This window comes from Culex quinquefasciatus, chromosome 2 (genome assembly GCF_015732765.1).
Source record: "Culex quinquefasciatus strain JHB chromosome 2, VPISU_Cqui_1.0_pri_paternal, whole genome shotgun sequence".
Classification (NCBI taxonomy): Eukaryota; Metazoa; Arthropoda; class Insecta; order Diptera; family Culicidae; genus Culex; species Culex quinquefasciatus.
This window is the reverse complement of record NC_051862.1, coordinates 22,144,932-22,166,461: the sequence shown is the minus strand read 5'-3', so window position 1 is coordinate 22,166,461 and position 21,530 is coordinate 22,144,932.

The window sequence follows — 21,530 nt, the reverse complement described above, 5'->3', positions numbered from 1 at the left end:
ATCGTCAGAAATTTGCTTACCCTCTAATTATTTTTTTTATGAATTGTCTTCATAAATACCTATTTTTTTTAAGAAAACACCTAATCGAGCAGAAAATCCTATCAAAAGTTACAGATTGTATGGAGATATTTCCTGACCTTGGGAGTTTAGAGCTGAAATACTGTTTTGAAGAACTGTTTATCAATAATTGCAAAATAAAGCAGATAATTATCTTGAATTCAAACATTTACCGTTTAAAAAAAAAGTTAGCAAGCATATTTTTTATCATCATTAAAGAAATATCAAATATTAGAACATGAACTATCCAATCAATTCAAAACAATGTCCAAAGTTCAAACCTGTGGCCACTAAGTCCCCCGTTGGGCACAATTTCCTTACATAACTCTCCTTTAATCTGCAATCAACCTGATATCTCAACTCTTGTCCGTTTGTCCACTGTCCCCGTCCAGCTTTCAGAAAAAATGTTAACCTTTCGCGATATACCTTCTTGTGTGCCATACCGTTTGCTTAATATTGCCGCTGCGACACCACATACCTACTTGTTGTTGGCAGAAAAACTGGTTGCGAAACATGCACACACACACACAAACGTACACCATCTCCACAGCTAATTATTCAAGTTAGCAAAACATGCAACATTTAGGAGGTGGTACAGTGGGGCTTCACAACTTGCTGTTGCTTTCAGTTCACGTTGGATTCCACCCGGCAGGATACTTGGCCCGGGACGCGTGGAGCTACCAATTTGATCAACGGGACGTTACAAATATTTTTTTAAGATTTTGAATATTATTAATTTTTGTTACTTGAAAAATATTTTTTCATTTTATTTTGCTTTTTTTTTTAAACTAACTAAAATATCAACAGAAATATTTCCAAAGGCCTCACCGTCAGCAGCAGCAAAATAAGCAGAAGCGAGAGCGTCATTCCGTGTGCCGTATGCCATTTTTCCTGGGTCCAACCGAAACCGGCCAGTCAGCGGGAGGTTTTCGTTCGGACGGATGGACCTGCTGCCGGCAACTCGGCTCAAATGGAGTCGGCGGAGGATCGCCCGTTGCTAGCAGCAGCAGTGTGGAATGCATTGCATATGGAGTGTTGCCCCGGCGGACGGCCAACCAACCTAAAATTATACACTGTCTTTTCACGCGCCATTATGAACTGGTTTGTTGGAGGGTGGTGGGGGGAAACCACCCGAGGAGGTTGGGATAATGGGATGCAACTTGCATGCTGCAGCGAATTTAATTTTATGAAAGAATATAAATTTTCTTGTTGAAATGATCAAGAATAATTTTCATTGTAGATTTATTTCTTAAAATAAATAGAATAATATCCAATTCACCAATGCATAATTTTTTTTACACGAAGCGACTCCGACTCCAGTTGTTCAAAAAGACACGAATCCACCGACTCCAATTTCAGCAACTTCTCTCATATAAACACAGCAAAAAATCCGAAGGTAAAATCGTATGCAAAAGCATTTACATCACCTTCGTCAAAAAAGACACTTAATATTACACGCTGCATTTACAATTTTTGTAAACTCAAAAAAAGTCGAACCGAATGTATTCAAACCCAGCATTAACAGTAAGGACCGGCGCCTTAGCCCGCTCGGCCATCAGACCGATGAAGAATATGAGCTTGACATTTCGGTCAAGTAGGTTCCCTTTACTACTGGGCTACATATTTCAGGGTGTAATATTACATAAAATTTCATAAAATGCAAAATTTATTTGACATTCAGGCCTTTTACACGCAGCTTTATCACTACTTTTTTATTGCTGTGAAGATTCTGAATATTTAGCATTCCTAGACATATATTTCAATTCCAAGAGGTTTGATAAGTCGCATGATAGAACTTCTCACATATTCCGGAAATTCCCCTAGCCCATTAGTCAGATAAAAATAGCAAAAAATTGCACTTTTTCCACGTAAATTGAGGTTAAATTACTTGAAAAAGAGCCATCAAATTGAAATTTACGGAAGATACATGTTTCAAAGATGGGGACTCGATTTGTTTCACTTGTAGAAGGTTTACTTTGAACACAGTGGCCTACCGGTTTTCCATGTCGGTTTCGGAAAGAGGACTACATTTGAGACGAAGCGAAAAAAATGATCAAAAGTAATTTTTTTTATGAAAGCTCGCTCCTAAAGCCGCGGAAGCTTTAGTTGTTGCCTAAAATATTTATTTATGCTATAAAATTTATTTCAGAAAATTCCAAGGCTCTAGCATTTTTAACAACAAACTTGTAGCGATTTTAACATTTAAAAAGTACGAAAAGGACATCAATACCGTAGAAGACTAATTCCAAAATGTCTTACAAGTTTCCATGTAATTCTTTGACTGGTAATCGAAAATCGACATTAAACTTGCATCTTGTGATGATATTTTCAGATCGATTTAGTATAATTTTTTGGTCATATTTCGTGTGTCTTTGGGTTTTTCAGATTCAGTGGGCAAAATTGCACTCTCAAAAAAAAAAAAAATACAAATTTCGTTTGGTTGTTTCCATACATTTTTCTCATGGAATTAGAAATTTCCAAACATAAATATCTCGAGTGTAAATAAAAATACCACTAAGTTTTTTAAATTGCATTAATTCTACGAAATTTTTTTAACAAAAAATTGCTGCATCTTTTAACAATAAGTGCAACATATATTCTCCATAAACGAAACTGTTGGCTTTTCAGAGCTCCACATTTGCTCAAAATATCACACGAATTGCTACGCTCAAAAAATGTTTTGAGAGTTTGCTCTGATGTTTTTGCTAATTTTTATCGTAGAATTTTAATGTCTTTGATTAAGTTGCTTGAATTGGCAGGTCCAAAAACTTTCTAAAAAAGAAAAATAAAACCAAAGTGATATTCCACCATAATTTTCAAATGTTTCAAATATTGCATTTTTTTTGGAATATACAATTTCCACCTAATGTTTTTATCACTCTTCATAAATTTTTGGCAGCTGTCTATAAAAAAAAAAATTATTCAAATATTTTTAAATCTGTTTCTCGTTGTTTATGTTGTGTCTTCAACAAAATTGGAGGCTATCATGAGAACCTATTAGGAAAAAATAGTTGCTCTCTGAAAAAAAAAAAAAAAAATACAAAAACAAAAACAAATTTACAAGTCCACATTTTAAGATTTTGAGTCCAGACTTTGAGCCTCAGAGAAAAACGGACAATTTTTTTCACAGAGATATGAATTATTGAAAATTTCAAAATTTTCAAAAATAATGAAAATGTACTTAAATTATATTTTCAAATGTAATTTTTAAAAGCAAAAATCCATGTTATTAGCATTTAAGTAAAACGATTATTTTTTGATAATTATTTTTTCCATGTTTATCCATTTTATATAATAAGCATTTTTTTATATGGCAACCATTATTTAAATCTTCCATGTTAAAAAATGGATATCCCTGAAAAATTTTTGAATTCTCTAAATATTTTTTTTTGTTTTCAAAATTAAAAAAAATCATGCCTAACCTTTAGGTGGCTAAACCCAAAATCTCGATATTTTGCTCGATTAAATCAACAATGTGTGATAGCATTGATTAAAGTTATTTAAAGTTCTGTCAGTTGGGCTTTTAGGGTTATTTCGAAGAAAGTGAATGATTTGAAAGATAATTTTGAAGTGTATTTGAGACGTATTTATGAGAAATAGAACGATTAAGGATATTGTCCATCAAAATTTAAGTCACTTTTCTTAATAAATATCCTTTAAAATTAAATTGCGTTGGATCCCCTGACTAAATTTTAAGATTCAATCCGCCGTGAATGAACCACATTTTGACGGTGATAAATTTCGGATATTACGAATTTTTATGCTTTGTTTACTCCAGAAAATACACCGTGCTGAAACGTAATAATATTTTTTTTATTATCTAAATAAAAAAGTGTCCATGATTGTCCATTTCTAAAAAGCTAAGAAAAGTTGTCGTAGAAAATATAAAAGAATTAAAATTGAAATGAACAATTCCAGCTCAAATCGGGAAATTTTCTGGTACTTTTGTACCCGACCCTCTCCGATTTCAACGAAACTTTGTAGACAAAGGCAAACTTATGAGAAATTGGACGAGCTTTCCGGTAAAAATATTTACGAGACTGAAAATTCAAGTCTGTCATATAGAAATAGCCAAAAACCAAAAAAATACTATTTTTTTAACATTTATAATTTTTTTTAGAAACGCTGTATTACAAGGATTTGACGTAGGACAGTATTCAATATGGAGACTTAAATGTAAAATTGTCTGGGGAATCGATTCCCATTATCGGGTTTTAAAAATTTTGACGTTTAGACCACTTTTCAAAAAAAAAGTTTTAGAAAATGATTTTTGTATATTTTTAGGAGAGACATACCATCCTACATTTTTCGTGAGTCTTTTTGTATCATCTTAGGCTATTTCCTCAAAAATTTTGAACGAAAAAAAATAGTGACATCACCTTAAAATTTATCATTTAAGCTTAAAAATCAAAAAATCTCATAGAAGGGGCGTGTATTTTTATTTCGCCCATCTCAAATGTTATTTACGGAAACAATTGGCACCATATACACAAAAATGGCTTATATAGGCCTAGAATAACACGTATACAAAGTTTTGTTGAAATCGGAGAGGGTCGGGTACGAAAGTACCAGAAAAATTCCCGATTGTTTTTTTTTTTTCAATTATCCGTTTCTTTATGTGACGATATCTAGGAAATTATTCGTTTCGTTTTCACTGTTGAAAATTGATCACTTGAATATTTTTTTCCAAAGTTACAAAATCTAGCCTTATTTTTCAAAAGTGCTAAAATAAAAATAAAAATGCTGACTTTACAAATTGTTTCAGCTAAAGTTAACCTTAGAAAAAAAAAAAAACAAATTAATATTAGTTTTTATCGATTTCCAATTTTCCCCAACTCAGACCGCAGTCGATTGGGCAACAGGGCTTCTCTTCGCTGCTGCAGTAGCCTACAAAGTAGCTTCCAAAACCCCCAAACGATCCTTCTTGTGGGCCATCACAACATTACTCATGCCTTTGCGAGACCACCCTATTGCCTTTCGCAGTAGTCCTCACCGTGGTCGAAAGTGAATCTGCGAGGCCCCAAAGTGAGAAAAAAATGGCAAAATTCGCAATTTATAATCTAAACGGGTTACCAGGTACTCCCTGGCATAGGGTAAAAGCCACTTTTGGATTCGATTTGTTAAAATCAAAAAATAACATTAATTTGTTTTGAAAATTACAACATAGTTCAAAATTTTGTTCGAATACCAGGTGTCCAAGAGTTCATACATTAGCATCCCGACTCCTGCCAAGAGCTAAAGGTGTAGGTGTTACGACGACCCGAAATGTCAAAGGTAGCCACCGTCGCTGAATGCAGATGGTCCCACGACCGCACGCCAGCAACTTAATTTGTCGAAAATTGGTTATGATTGTTGTGTTGATGTTCGTGGTTGCGGTTCGCCAGGACGCCGTTCTTCACGGGTCGCTTGCCGCTTTGGATGCGCGCCCCAATCGCAAATTTGGACATCGAGTCGAGGTTGGGACACGCGGATTTGGTTTGGCCTGGCTTGTTTTTGCGTGACTCGCTAAGGTTGGTTCTGCGAATTGGAATTTGAATGATTTGCCACGCCAAAGTCGGTAAACGGACTCCGGTTGTAGTTGCTGAGGTTGTTGGTCATCATGGGATCGATTGTTCCAAGGTGTGTGCCGTTTCCCACGGAGTTCATTAAGATCTGCTGCAGCAGCAGCGTGGTGGTGGTGTAACTACACGCTTTTTTAATTGCTCGGAAACTTTATGGACATCATTAGCGACTAGTTGCTTTTTTTTTGTTAGATGTGTGAAACTTCTCGACTGTCCTTGGGAGGTCATAAGGTTGATGCAAATTTGGCTGAAATTTATTGTTCAAATTTTGTGATACATTTTGAGTATGTTTCTGGGCTGTTTATACATATGTTCCATATTTGATCATTTACATCCGAAAAAAGATTATCAGAACATTCCGCGTGTTTGCACAGAAAACCTGTATTTGTAAAATTTTAATAGATAGCAAAAACAAAATCCTTATAAAATATTTGGTTTTTTTGTTACCAGGTTGAATTTTATCCTTGTACAAATTTAGATTTTTTTCGGTTTATTAGATTTTTTTACGAAGGTTGTTCTGAGTAGAGCAATTCTCTGAGCTTTCAATCATTCAGTTTTTTTTGTATTTTTTAATCCGACTGAAACTTTTTTGGTGCTTTCGGTATGCCCAAAGAAGCCATTTTGCATCATTAGTTTGTCCATATAATTTTCCATACAAATTTGGCAGCTGTCCATACAAAAATGATGTATGAAAATTCAAAAATCTGTATCTGAAGGAATTTTTTGATCGAATTGGTGTCTTCGGCAAAACTGTAGGTATGAATAAGGACTACACTGAAAAAATATGATACACGGTAAAAAAAATTTTTGGTGATTTTTAATTTCACTTTTTGACACTAAATCTTGATTTTCAGAAAAACACTATATTTATTTTTTTATTTTCTGATATGTTTTAGGGGACATCAAATGCTAACTTTTCAGAAATTTCCAGAATGGGCAAAAAATCTTTAGAATCAATACTAATTTTTTTCAAAAAATCAAAATATTGATCGCAAAAATTTTTCAACTTAATTTTTGATGTAAAATCCAATATTCAATCAAAAAGTACTTTAGTGAAATTTTGATAAAGTGCACCGTTTTCAAGTTATAGCCATTTTCAGGTAACTTTTTTGAAAATAGTAGCAGTTATTCATTTTTTTTTATTATGGGACTATGTTTGCCCACTCTTGAAATATATATTTTTGAAAAGCTGAGAAAATTCTCTATATTTTGCTTTTTTGAACTTTGTTGATACGACCCTTAGTTGCTGAGATATTGCCATGCAAAAGCTAAAAACAGGAAAATTGTTTTTTTAGTCTCACTAAAAAAACCCCACAATTTTCTAATGTCGATATCTCAGCAATTAATGGTCCGATTTTCAATGTTACATTATGAAACATTCGTGAAATTTTCCGACCTTTTCGAAAAAAATATTTTATTTTTTTCAAATCAAGACTATGATTTTAAAAGGGCCAAACATTCAATATTAAGCCTTCTTGAAATGTTAGTCTTGATTAAAAAAGAGTCAAATAACAAAACGGATTTCATTAATTTCTGAAGTTTTTACTCTATTTGAGATTAAAAATAATTTTTATATAACATTATCAAAAAGTTAAGAAAAATCATAGTGCCAAAATTTGTTAGGATTGATATTGATCCTTGCACTGTAACTTGGATTTCGCCCGCAATTTTCTTTCGCACTTTTGACAACAAGAATTCGAAAAACTATGCAACCAGTTGTTGTTTGTTTACACTGCCAGTCGCAGTTTCCACCAAACTGGACATTCGCATTTTGAAATTGCGATTGACAGCTGAAAAACAAGCGAGCACTTTGATCATTTTTTAGGAAATTTAAATTTTCCCAAGGCAGTTTGACAAGTCGCAATATTGCGATCGATAGCAATAATTTAGTGCGATGTCCAAATTAGTGGGAATCGCGCAATAAAAATATACATAAATATTGTTTCTATATGTTGACTATCGAGTCCAATTGTTTAAAATATCATCAATCAAATCAAATTGCAAATGTAACATCCTGAAGCAGAACTGTTAAATTCGAATAAACACTAATTGAATTGAATTGACAATGATTTAAATTTTATTAATCCAAATTTTTTAATTCTTAAAACAAGGTTTAACTAGGTGAATCCAAAAATTTAAATTTTCCAAAGCATTGTAAAAAATGTAAAAGCATGCATTAATTTTTTTTTAAAGATTTTTTTCAATCCTTGACATTTTTCATGTGTTTTACGTTATTCTTTTTTCAACTCTTCAAGAATTGGTCAGTGTCTACTACACAGATAAAAAAGGAGTAATCCAGCTGCGTGTAAAAGGCCTGGGTGTAAAATAAATATTGCATTATTTCATGAAATTTTATGTGATTTTACACCCTGAAATATGTAGCCCATCAAGCTCATATATGCGTTTATCCTTACAACTTTTCATCGGTCTGATGGCCGAGTGGGCTAAGGCGCCAATCCTTACTGTTGGTTTGAATCCCGTTTGAATCCGGTCGGTTGCAACTTTTTTTTTGGTGTTTGCAAAAATTGTACATGCAGTGTGTAATATTAAGTGTTTATGTTGACCAAGGTGATGTGCATGCTTTTGCATGTAATTTTACCATCGGATTTTTTGCTGTGTACACATATTTTTCGTTTACTTAATTGAATTAGATTTAACTCTATACTGCATAATTTTTTACGTTTGTTTCTCTTTTTTCGTGTTCCTTGTTTTATCCCAAAAAAATCATGGTAATATTACAACTGGGAAGGGGTATATTTTTTATGTCAGAAATATGTGTAATTTTACCTCTGAAAATGTGTAATTTTACCACTTTTCTGGTGTAATGTTAATTTTTCAGTCTAAATTGAGGTAAAATCACATCACAAAAGAGGTAATATTCAACCTTCCAAAATAAGACCTTCCAAATTTACACAATTTTTTACTGTGCATGGTCAGCAGGACATTTTTACTTTTTCCTTTTTTCTGTTTTTCTTATTTTTCCACTCACTTTTTAATTTTAAATAGTTTTTCAGATTTTCTGCATGTTGTTTGGATCATTAGATTTTTAAATGATTCAAAATGTTCCTTGACATATTTTGAGACATATTACAAATAACTGCATTCTTGTTTTGACTTGAATGATAGTAATAGTGTGGTTTGGTTGAGCGTTTTAGCAGAATGCATTACTATGAATACAAAGAGACGAGTTGTTCCTTTTAATTCCGCTATATATTTTAATATCTTGACAGATACGTATTTCGTCTACTCCTTGCAGACTTCAGCAGTGTTCTGTTCTCGACTATGATAGTAATAGATTTAGTAAGAAACACAGCCATAGTTGACACCTGAAAAATTTTGCAGGTTTCGAAATTTAAGTCACAAAAAAGGGTTAATGTTATCACAGTTTTCTTAAAATTTAAGAGTTTTTCTGCTTTTTTCAAAAATAGAGTTTTGGCGAATTTTTAGAATTCCGTCTAAAGGTGGGTTTGGGTAGTAGAGAGTGAAATTTGCGCGATATATCATTGTTCAATCAAACTCTGAAGTGTTATCTTCAAAAGGATGTACAACAAAGCTAGACTATCGTAACAACCAAATTGTTTCAAGATTGTTTCCGTAAATGCAACAATTTTTAGAGAATAAGACCACAACTTCCCCGGTTGATGTTGACCCCTTTGTCCTTCTCGCTCGAATCGCTAGAATCGAAGCCCATTCAACTTAATAACCCAGAACTGTAACTTCCAGCTTCCAAGAAACCATTTAGAACAAATTACAGATTTATTGACAGCGCGCTGTGCGTCCTTGCCATTGGGGGCCGATTCTCTTCCGCGAAGTGGGTACCTTCAAAACCCACCTATTTAGAGGCATCAAAGTGACAACCAACAACCATTATTGAGGGCTTCTTCGGCAGGCCCCATTAGGGGAGGAAGTCATCGACTGGTGGTCCTCCCCCCGTCAATTTATAACCCAAATTACACGGCTATTACCAACCAGTCAACCGCGCGCTGGGACTTTGCGGCTACCACGGAAACGACGACTTTTCCGCGTTTTTTGCTGCGGCCGAATTTTTCGCAGAACGTGGTATTTAGTACAAACAGAATTCGCCAATTCCTGCAATTTTGTCCTAGAGCATACTTAATCACACACACATTACACACGTGTGATGGACCAATTTTGAGTATCGCATTTTTTCCCTCCTGCTCTTCATGGAACAATTTTGCAGACCAAGTAAACATCAAGTTGGTGCAGGGAAAAAAAACAGTTGGCTTTCTGCGAACCATCAAAGAGTTGTTGCAGCCATAAACGGTGTTTGTTGTGACTTTGGCCGTGGAAAGTTTGGTCGTACGTGTCTCTGGGCGAAGGTGAACCGAGTTTCCGAACGTGAACGCAAACTACCCGGGAAGAACTATGATGTAAGTGCAACATGTTACAACACTGTAGGTAACAGGGAAACTTGGAAGTTGGTTAACACATTTTCAAGGGAAATGATAACGCATGAATCACTGGCTTAGTATGATGATTTTTTATCCAAGTTATCTTGTCTCACGTCCAAAAATAGAGCACGCAATGTAAACAATAACAAACACGTTTTGTTTGATTGACCATTCTGTGCTTTGTCCCGAAGTTTGGTTGAATTTGGTTGCAGGAGTCCCGAGTTATAATTAAAAATGTTTACAGTAGTCGGGCATATACGTGTGTCAAACGCGTTCTGACCTGAAATCCCTTTGGCCAGTTGTCGCACTTACATCAAATTTCAGAGTGTGTCAATATAGCACGACATGATTGAAACTTCTTTCATATGAAAAGTGACAAAAATGCACGATTTTTTTTCGGTTTTATTGAATATCTCAGAATTGAAATCGAATTTTGGGGATCTGTGAAGGTCAAATGGCGTTCTTAACTCAATTTGGCCCAAAATTCACGTGCGATAAGATAGCAGGACAGCGACGATACACACAAAGAGCAAATTCCTCCCCTAAAACCATGCAATCATTTCACCAAAGCAAAACAACTGTCAACAAATACTCGAAAACACAACAAAGGTCACGGTACGTGACCAAAGTGTGGTGCCCATCAATGACCGAGTTCGCGGCACGAAATATTATCCAAAACACACACATGCCATGTTCTGTCCCAAAAGTGCCCAGTCAATAAATTGGTCAATTCCCGGCCCAGGGAGCGTTCTGCTGACCTGCATTCGGGGATTTTCTGGGCCACTTCTCTGTCGCCGATAGCCCACTATTGGAAGCTTTCGATACAACATCCCCGCACAGTTAGTGGTGATGAAATGTCATCACATCGGCTTCTACTTCCCTGCTGCCAGGCAGAGCTGGGAAATGGTATTTCCAAACTATACAAATGTTGTAGAAGTGTCAATCCCATACCTATAACTGTGTGTTGTAACAATAACAGAGGCGACTGTCGATGGCTGATGGTTGGGGGCTTCTTCCTTATCGCCGGCGTGCGGCACTTTTCAGCCCAGGGCCGGGCCAGCGTTCTCAACGGCGTCCTATGGCTGCCAATGACGGTGGATTTTTCTGGTGCGGTGGGTTGAAATTAGTTTTTTTTTAATAAAAATTAAACCGTTTCTGTACATGCAGTTTTTGTGTTTGGTACGGTATGTCCACGCATCCTCCTTTCCTGTAGATTCTGTGAAACGTGATCCGTTCACAAATTCCTCTTTGCGGTTAATGCTACGCAGTAGGCCTGGCCGCTTTAATGAGGATCAGAATTCTTAAATAACTTTAAATGAGACATCCTCACTATAATTTTCATAATTTGATCACAATTGAAGACACCGTCAAAGAGCTATGCTATCAGTCTGTAGCACGGGCGTCGAAACTCATAAACGACCCGATTCATGCGATGCGAAATATGCTCTGTATGGTTGTGTTCATGATAAACACACACACATCCACATATTGAACCACACAACAGAAACCAAAGTAGAGTGCAGCAGCAGCAGTGGCGGCGCCGCACGACAAAATCAATATCTCTTCTGGAGGAGAGCGCGCCAGCACACGTGTACACCACGTTGCTGTCCCACATCGCACTGGAAGTTGACGTCTCGGCGATGACACCATTCTGGAGGAGGAGGGGGAAAGTGTGTGAGCCGCGGCCTTGTCCCAGCGTTCCATCATTGTACTCCCCACGTGCGATAACCGGCTGTGAAGGAGGAAGACTCTGCTGGTTCTGGAACTCTGGGACTGAACATGACAGGTCGTGGTGTGGCGGTAGATTTTGGTCTTCAAAAGTTTTGGCAGCGCCAGCAGCAGCGGCGTGGCCAATCGAAGTTGGGAAATCGAACTCCTGGCGAATAGTCATCGCCTGTGACGTGTTCGTCAAAATGTTGTTTTGAAATCAGCGAGTATTGGGAGGAGTATTGGTGACGCATTAATGAAGAATTTCCTGAAACATAAACTTGGAAATAATTCCATTTTATGGAATCTTTCTTTAAACATGAGTCAGTTTAACGGTGCACATCAACCAGAGCTTTTGCACCCAGATTTTTGTTACAGACATTTTAGTATCTTCAAAACTACGGGTACTATCGAAATATTTTTATATTCATCCCCTAAAGTACTGTCCACCAAGTAATTTACAGCAAAGTTTCAATAATTTTACAATCCCGTAGTTGCAGGATTGGGTCCGTAAGTTTGACAATTTTTGTATAAGAAGACAACAACTTCCTTCGTTGCTGTGCACCATTAATTGGTTTCTTTTTTCTAATGATCGGCATCTCTTATTAATTTAAAGGCCTAAAATCAAAACAATATTTTTTGCAATTCCGTCGTGAAACTACCTACTTTTCCTGTCGTTCTTGAACGACGAAATAGCCTACTTTTCTGTCCCAAAAATAACAGAATCGAATAGCAACACTTTTCAAAATAAATGCTAAAAAGTTCTACTTTTCAGCAGAAATGGTTGCTGTAAACTTGAACTTTTCTGCACTTGTTTCAAAAAGTAACACTTTTCAACATTTTTTTGATTCAAACGATTTATTGACAAAATACATGAAAATTTGACTTAAAATTTCACTCGATGGGTGTTTTTTGGAATTTCGAAAAATGTTGTATGAAACTCGTTGCAAAACTTGATTTTTTCAGCACTCGTCGTATTTATCCAAATCGGTGAACCTCGTTGGACAAATGTACGACTCGTGCTGAAAAAATCCTCTTTTTGCAACTTGTTGCAAAAACTACTATTATAGCGATTCTGATAACAGTTATAAATGTTGAGAATATAATAGATTTGCCAAAAAAATATGAAACAAAAAAAAAGTGACAGTTGAGAGACAATTTTTTTTGGCAAGAAAAATAAATTTTAAGTCGCTACAAAAAAAAAAACAAGAATAAGTTGATTTCACGTTTTTTTTTAATTGGAAATTTGATTTTTTTTACAATTATTTGGATTTTACCACATTATCTAACGAATGTACCCGTTGCCATTTTTTGGAAACTTTAGGTCAAATCATATTTTTCGGATTTTTTTTTTCTTGAAAGAAGTTCTTGCAAACTGTTCAATGCAATTTAAAATATTTTAATAAGTGTGCACGATTCCATACAAAAATAAAAAGTTCGTTAGTTTTTTTTGACATTGTCAAACCAAAAGTTACAAACATAAAAGTGTCAAAGTTAAACTAGTCAAACCACCGGCGGTTTGAGGTTTTTATTTGGGACTGTTAAAAAAATGTTTTAATTTTTGAAAAAAACTTATTTTGTCACTTAAAGTTGCATTCCCTAAATCTGAATTCATAGACTTTCAAAAGAATATTTTTAATATGTTTCAGGGAACCAAAGAAGGAATAGTAAAATTAGGGCAAATAATTTGCCGCCGAACGATTTTTTGTTTTTTTTTTTTGCAAAAATCGAGATTTGTATTTGCTGTAAATTCAATAAAGCCATTCTAAACATTTTACGTTGTAGGGTGATTTCTAGTAAAAGCCACTTAAAGTTCGATCTAGAAAGCGTTTCGATTTTTCAAATCGAGGCTAAGTGATTGCTGATGATTTTCTAAGGTTAAAGTTTTATCAGTATACACTAGTAAAGTTGTGTTTTAATCAAAACATAAATGTTATTTTTTGCTGAAATTCGGTAAAGTTTGACTGAATTTTCATCAACTGAAATTCCAGTAAACGATTCAACAATATATATTTTACTGAATTCTCAGCTAATGTTGACAGACGATTGATTGAAATTCAATTTGTTTTGTTGAATATTCATTGACATTTTTTATCAGTTTGACAGATCATTTGCTGAAGGTTACCATCGAGGTATTTGTTTTTCATATCTAGAGTTTTTTTAAAGGTCCAATTAACAAAATTTCTTTTGTTTTCATTTTGGGTTTTTTGGAATAGCTCAGACTCAATGCGGTTTCAAAAATAAAATAGAGTTTTGTTTTATTTTTTGTTAGGGGAAATTCTCATATGTTTGGCAGGTTAAGCACTCGCTCCCAACTCCGTCCAATTTGATGATTTAAAACTGTTGATAGAAACTTGTTTGCTCATTTCCTATTGAGCTATTTATCACTCGATTTCAGTTGAAAACTCTTTTTATGTGCTGTAATTAAAAGTAAAATGGCTGATATGGCAACATTAGAGGCATTAGCATTAGCATTAGCATTAGCATTTGGAGGACGCCCCACCACCGGAAGGCTCCACAACGCTTATCCCACTGTTTGGTCTGGTTGTGTTAGACCCTCATCCGGAACAATAATCCAACACGGGAGATACCATGTCTTCATCTTTTGATGAGTGTGTAATACAGCCCAGGGCATAAGGGGGTCCACGCCGGGTCCAAGCTATCCTCGGGGAAATGAAGGAATGTTAGTAAACACCTATCTAAAGTGCGCAGGGACCCCTACGTCACCTTAGTGGTATAGATGTTTGTAGGGAGGTTTTGGACTCAATGTTAGTAAGAGAGGTAGAACCCTAGGATATACCCCGAAAGGTATTGCGGGCGAATCAAGTAGAGTTAGTTTTTTTTTATTATTAAACGTATACTTGTGACTGTATAGTGTAAAAGATGCATGATTTATATGTTTCATATTTTAAACCACGGCAGAAACAACGCGACGAAGCCGTGCATGATTAAATCGACTGTAGTATTACTAAACCAACCTTTTTTCTGGTGAAAGCAATGCTGATTAAACACAGTTTTAACAAATCAGCTATTAAACTCATGCTACCGACTGTAAGAGTACAAAAAATATATTTTCCTTTAAATAATTATGTGTTTTAGCGAAATTCGAGGTTATAAATGATTTAACGCATAATTGAACTTGTGATTTTAAACTCTTACAGCGATGCGGAGTGAACATTAATTATTTATATATTTGTTTTATTGGAATGTAAGAGTTAGAAGTTGAATTAAAACGACCGATTGAAAAAACATACTTAGTTAATATTAAAACTTTTTTTGTAATGGGATTAATCAGCATATTTAAAATTATTAAAAAAAAAACATAATAATGGAAAGTCCTCATCAAGTTTCCAGCTTCGGCATCCGTGGGAATTGACTAGTGTAATATGCAGCAGTTGTGAAAATTTATGATTATTTAAAAATCGATTCAGTCTTAGACAGCCGGCTGTGGAAAGTCTGAATCAAAGTTGCAACTTGTTCGAAAATTAATTTTTGTTTGGTCTCATTTCAATTTCTAAATTTGCGTTATTTCGAGCTCATTTTTACGTAAACCGGAATGACTTATATCACAAGCAATAAACCTCCGTTTTATAAATGCTAGAAAAAAATAATATTATGGGATACAAAATTGCGCTGTCCCTGTACCCCGCGCACTGTCATCTGTGAGTGCCGTGAGTGCCGTTGCGCATTCTGTGGATGGTAGAATGAGTGACACACGTCGACCAAGGCGGTCGATCTGTCAATCTCTCGCGTGGTAAACTCACAGCAGCTCAACATGGAGCGAACTCACCGCGAATTTGTGCACACCAACACACCAACCAGTCACGTCATCAGCTTCTCCCTCACACGTCCATCTCGTGTGGCCGTCATCGTTGTACCAAAAAAACACGAACACACGTTAACTCACTCTCTCTCCCTTCAGTCTGGGAGAAAGAAAAAAGGCGAATGGCGATGACTTTTTGCACAGGACGGCAAAATTGAATCGCTCTAAGACACCAAAAATCACCCAACTTCACAAAAACTTCACTTTTCCCTAGTAGCCCTTACAACTATGTTCAAGTTCCACTACATATTCGGCCCAAAAACTCCCGAAAACAACCCAAAATCGTCAAACTAGTTCCCGGCGAAACAAAACGCGACCGATGCCAACATGGCTGCCGAACTCTCTCCTGCTGATATGGCAACATTAGAGGCACGTTCGAATTAGATGCTGTCCCCCTAACTTTGTTGCTTAAGATCAATATACAATATTTCAAAATCAACACAATATAAATATAAAAGTTGAATTTTACTCGGCAGTATCCAAACAGTAAGTCAGTCATAAGTGACCTTTCAGTTTGATAGCAATGAACCGCATTCTGTTAGGTTGATACAAATTCTATTTAAAGTTTTTGTTCCTGATTTTTTTGAGGCATTTTTGAAGAAGGGAGGGGAGGACAAAAACTTATTAATAATTGGAATGGCCTTACTTATTTTGCTGAAATGGCTAGCCAAAATCGCTAAAAAAAAAGTTTTCCGGAACTGTAATTGAGCAATTTCAGCCCCACTGAAAGAAAGAAACGCGCAACTTCAATGAGTTTGTTGAATTTTAAAATATAAAAATAAAATTGAAAGGTGATGTCACGATTTTTTCCGATGGTTTTTTTTGTTGTGAAAATAACCTAAGATGTTGGAAAAAGCCTCACGAAAAATGCAGGAAGGCATGTCACTTTAAAAAAATACAAAATCTGTTATTAAAACTGTTTTTTTGTAGAGTGGTCCAAACGTCAACATTTTTAAATACCTATAGCGGGAGTCGATTCTCCAGACAATTTTACATAAAAGTCTCCATATTGACCATTGTCCTAGTCCAAACCTTGTGAAGTTAAAGCGATTTTAAAAATAGAAAAGTAGAAAAAACAGAAGTTTTGGCCAATATTGATGGTTTTTTGGCAATTACTGTATGACAGTATTACCGAAAAGCTCGTCAAATTTCTCAATCGTGCTATAATTGATTATTAATGCAGGAAAATGTATGTTGAATTCTTTTTAATTAATTTGTACAACAATTTTCTTTGAAGTTTTAAGTTTAAAAAAAATAGTTTTGCTCCATGATTTTACAAGCCAATATAAATAAACATTCAAACATATCTGCAATGGCCTAAGTTTTTTTTTGCCTTTTGATTTTTGGGGAAATTTGGAATGGTGGGACATAACTTGAAGTAAAATATGTATTGGCCTAACCAATATTAAAAAAAATCAAAATACGCGAATTTTCAAAAAGACATTTTTTTTAGAATTATTTTTAAATCGAAATTCCCTGACCCCGCATAAAATTTCCCGATTTTCCTTGCCTTTTCCAAAAATCAATCCAGAAAAAAATTTCCAAAAAAAAAAAAGCAAGTAATGATGTCATTTTGCTGAGCCTGCATCAGATCATTACTCAAGTCACTAAATGTGTGTCGAGTTGAGCAACGATTGTGGAACCTTTTGTCGAGACTATTTGAAATAAAAGTTCAGTAATTCTTTCCGGCACTAAAATTTTTGCGCAGAAAAAGTGTTCCATTTCAGAACGATTCTACACTTTTATTAAATTAATCGAATATATTTTCTTAACTACTTATATTTACAGGTGAGCATGTGAACATACCGGTGTTATTGAATTGTAAGTAATGTTTTAACGAATTATTGGCAAAGAAAATCGTGTCTTGATTTAAAAAAAAAAACAAAAAAAACTTACTTGCTTTTTAGAAGTTTGATGTGGACTTGAATAAGATTGTAATAAATTAAGAACATTTTTCTAATGTTTGCCTTTAAGGTCAAGTTGAACCGTTCAACATTTCCCACCTCTCAAGCCTTCAGCAAAATTGGCATCTTGAGTCAATACTAAAAAAAGCAAGCAAACAAGAGCAAAAAACGTTCACCTCCTCAAATTCTCCCTGAGGCAACCCTAGCAAAAAAAAAAAAAAACAAAAATTCCGAAAAAAAATCTTCTTCAAAGAAGTGCGATAAATATCAATCGAATCCATTAAAACCGCTGCTGCCTGGTCTAATAGTCCCGCCATCGACGAGAGCTCCCCCCGGAGAGGGGTCGTCTTTAACCCAGTTCCCCGAGCATCGAGGCGGGGGAGGAGAACCTGACGGCGGGTGGTGTCGCTGATGGCAAATAATGGCCACATTAACCGATAGACGCGTAAACATACGCCCGGGCCCTGGAAGTGGAGAATCTCGCACCAAATATTTGTTTATTTGCTCTCGTAGCTTTTATTGCGTTTGCGGCGAGTTTTGGCTTGGCGTTGATGCCTAGAGAGTCTCTTGTCTGCCGGGCCGCGCCGGGATTGGTCGTAAATTATGATCATTTCTTGGGGTGTTTTCTTATTTTGGCTTCTCGAGAGAGGGAATTTCTGGAGAAGTTCGACATGTACCAACTGACACACTGGGCTGTTAAATTTGAAAGTTTTGTTTGGAACTTCGCTCTTGTTTATGATGGATTTCTCAACGGACCGTGTGAGGTTTGTTTACATGGTCGAGATGTTCAAGGCAATGTGTATTTTCGAATCAAATAGCTAAAATTCATTGGAAATGTGCGAGTGACGAAGAGCCGTTTCAGAGCAAAAGTAAATGGCAGCTAGGCTCATCGAGAACTTCCAGAAATTGGAATATCAACAAATGTTTTTGTTTTACATTTGTTTTTGACCGTTTGAAGGTTCTTGGAAATTGAAAGTTCTATTTAATTTTTCATGCTTTTCTGTGAGCATATTATCCAAAAAAAAAAATACAGTAATTTTTTAAATTTTATTTCATTTCATTTCATAATTTGATGGCGTTATCACTTTTTTCATCTCATTCTTTCTTCTTTCTCTCTTATCTCTCACTCCCGTCCAAGATTATATTCGTTTATGATGTGCGTTCGCTTGATTAAATATATGAAATTGCGCGCGATTAAGTAAGTATGATGGTTTGTGTGTTCCCCTCTCTCTCTCTCTCACTTCCTCACCCCTAACTGTTTCTCTCACATTCAGCTCCAAGGCGTTTTCGCTATTTATCTTGACCAAACAAATCAAAATTATCAGCGCCGAAAAGAGCTGTGGCGCTGCTCAATATGATGGTGAAAGAGTGAGTGAAAAAAAGTGTGAGCTGATATGAAAGAGAACAGCTCAGCACAGCACAACAAACGCGCGATCGATCATTTCTTTTATTGGCTTTTTCGTCAATATTATATTGCGCTGATTCTCACACTCTAATCGAGTCGTGAGGGTGGGATAAGGGGAGTTCGGGATAATTATTCAGTCATATATAATATTTATAACTTAATTCTTAAAAAAATCTAAATGTTCTGACGGAGAAAACACAAAAAAAACTAAAAACTAAAAACTAAAAACTAAAAACTAAAAACTAAAAACTAAAAACTAAAAACTAAAAACTAAAAACTAAAAACTAAAAACTAAAAACTAAAAACTAAAAACTAAAAACTAAAAACTAAAAACTAAAAACTAAAAACTAAAAACTAAAAACTAAAAACTAAAAACTAAAAACTAAAAACTAAAAACTAAAAACTAAAAACTAAAAACTAAAAACTAAAACTAAAAACTAAAAACTAAAAACTAAAAACTAAAAACTAAAAACTAAAAACTAAAAACTAAAAACTAAAAACTAAAAACTAAAAACTAAAAACTAAAAACTAAAAACTAAAAACTAAAAACTAAAAACTAAAAACTAAAAACTAAAAACTAAAAACTAAAAACTAAAAACTAAAAACTAAAACTAAAAACTAAAAACTAAAAACTAAAAACTAAAAACTAAAAACTAAAAACTAAAAACTAAAAACTAAAAACTAAAAACTAAAAACTAAAAACTAAAAACTAAAAACTAAAAACTAAAAACTAAAAACTAAAAACTAAAAACTAAAAACTAAAAACTAAAAACTAAAAACTAAAAACTAAAAACTAAAAACTCAAAACTCAAAACTAAAAACTAAAAACTAAAAACTAAAATTTTACATTTTACATTTTACATTTTACATTTTACATTTTACATTTTACATTTTACATTTTACATTTTACATTTTACATTTTACATTTTACATTTTACATTTTACATTTTACATTTTACATTTTACATTTTACATTTTACATTTTACATTTACATTTACGTTTTACATTTTACATTTACATTTACATTTACATTCACATTTTACATTTACATTTTACATTTACATTTTACATTTACATTTTACATTTACATTTACATTTACATTTACATTTTATATTTTACATTTACATTTTACATTTACATTTTACATTTTACATTTACATTTACATTTTACATTTACATTTACATTTTACATTTACATTTACATTTACATTTACATTTACATTTACATTTTACATTTACATTTACATTTTACATTTACATTTACATTTTACATTTACATTTACATTTACATTTTACATTTTACATTTACATTTACATTTTACATTTACATTTTACATTTACATTTACATTTTACATTTACATTTACATTTACATTTACATTTTACATTTTACATTTTACATTTTACATTTTACATTTTACATTTTACATTTTACATTTTACATTTTACATTTTACATTTTACATTTTACATTTTACATTTTACATTTTACATTTTACATTTTACATTTTACATTTTACATTTTACATATTTTTATTTCACATTTTTTTTACATTTTTTTATTTTACATTTTACATTTATACATAACAAATTGCAAATAAAAAAGTTGTAAAAAGTTAAACTAATGAATAAATAAATAAACGTTAAAAAATGCATGCTAAATAGTTGACAATCGATTTTACTACACAGCAAAAAATCCGATGGTAAAATCGCATGCAAAAGCATGCACATCACCTTCGTCAAAATAAACACTTAATATTACACACTGCATGTACAATTTTTGCAAACACAAAAAAAAAAGTTGCAACCGACGGGATTCAAACCCAGCACCATCAGTAAGGGCTGGCGCCTTAGCCCGCTCGGCCATCAGACCGATGAAAAATGGAAAGGATAAATGCATATGTGAGATTGACATTTCGGTCAAGTAGGTTTCCCATACTGATAGGTTACATATTTCAGGGTGTAATATTACACAGAATTTCATTAGAAAATGCAAAATTTATTTTACACCCAAGCCTTTTACACACAGCTGGATTACTACTTTATTTGCTGTGTAGTTTAAATACCAAAAATTCAAATTTGCGGCATTATTTTTTTTGTATAATTGATTTTTGGGAGAATAAAGGGCGATGAAAAACAAAAATAGATTGGCATAATGTTTATTGGCTTAAATAATTTTGAGATCTATCATTATCCTTAAGATTTATTCACAGAATTAAAAATGATGTTAAAATTACATCTGGGAATGGTGACAAATTTTGTGTCTAATACATTTGTAATTTTACATCAGAAATTGGTAAAACTTTTGTCAGGTTTTGTTGATCAAATTATTTGAGATAAAATTATAAAAAAAGAGGTAGAAATCAACTGTGTTGATTTTGAACATTTTCTTGAATTTATTTTATCCTTTGAATTCAAAAACTGTTATAAAGAAACTTTACATTTATACATTTTTTATGTTGAATCACATAATTTTATGAACAAAATATTTTTCTGAAATTCTCAAGTTTTCATTCCGACAATCCCAATCTCCCCTACTTCCCTAAAAAAAAACCCCGTCTCTGGGGCAATAATTTTCGCCTGAACCCCCGGCGTCGCCGTCGTCACCACCGCCATCGGCCGTTTTGGTGTAGATAACCTTCCCTTCCCTCGAAGCGCAGG